Below are 839 nucleotides of genomic sequence, written 5' to 3'. Positions count from 1 at the left end.
ACTTGGCTCGTATTGCCAAAATTGACAGATGACAGCCTGTTGGCACTTTACTACCTCTGTTATATCCCTGGCTGGAGACCAAAAAGATAATGTCATGTAAATATATTCCTCCTCCCACAATTGTGGACATATGCTCACTTGGGAATAGAAGACAGAAAATGCCTCCAGTAACTTGATGTACTCAGAAACTCCATCTATCCACAGTAATTGAAAATAGCTAGGCTAGATACTTCTGTGTAAGATTGTTGCATCCGAGGGCGGTGAAAATGTAATTAGCACATCCACCTCACAGTTCTGAGATCAGGGGTTCCATCCTCTCTGTGTGGAGTTTGGATTTTCTCCCTCTGCCTGTGTGGGTTTTCTCTGGGTATTCCACTTCCCAAAAACATGCATTGTCGACTGATTGCAATTCAGGTTGTACCTCACCTATGTAGTTAGTTTGGATAGACTCCAGCACCCCTGCGACCTTAATGAGGATAAGCCTCATGGAAAATGAATGCGTAAATGATTACATATGCTTTTCGTGGTGTTGATATGAGTTCACAAGCTCATATGTCAGCCAGCTGGAGAAATTATGATATATTTCTACTGTAAAGGTGGTGAAATGATTTTAAAAAAATACATTTTCATGTATTTTTACTTTTAAATTCCCAGTATGGCTCTCAATGAATAATATTTGAAAATGGGAATTGTTTATGGCTCTCTCTGTCAAAAAGATTCTCGACTCCTGTACTAGGGGTTTTTCGGTCACCTCAGATGCCCTCAATTGAGGCAGACGCTCCATGCAATTCTGCCGCCGCTCGACAGGGGGTAGTATAGCGCTGCACTGCCACGTGCGA

The sequence above is a fragment of the Stigmatopora argus genome, chromosome 15, assembly GCF_051989625.1.
Source record: "Stigmatopora argus isolate UIUO_Sarg chromosome 15, RoL_Sarg_1.0, whole genome shotgun sequence".
In the NCBI taxonomy this organism is placed as follows: domain Eukaryota; kingdom Metazoa; phylum Chordata; class Actinopteri; order Syngnathiformes; family Syngnathidae; genus Stigmatopora; species Stigmatopora argus.
The sequence above is the reverse complement of the archived record's forward strand: the minus strand, read 5'-3'. Positions refer to the sequence as shown.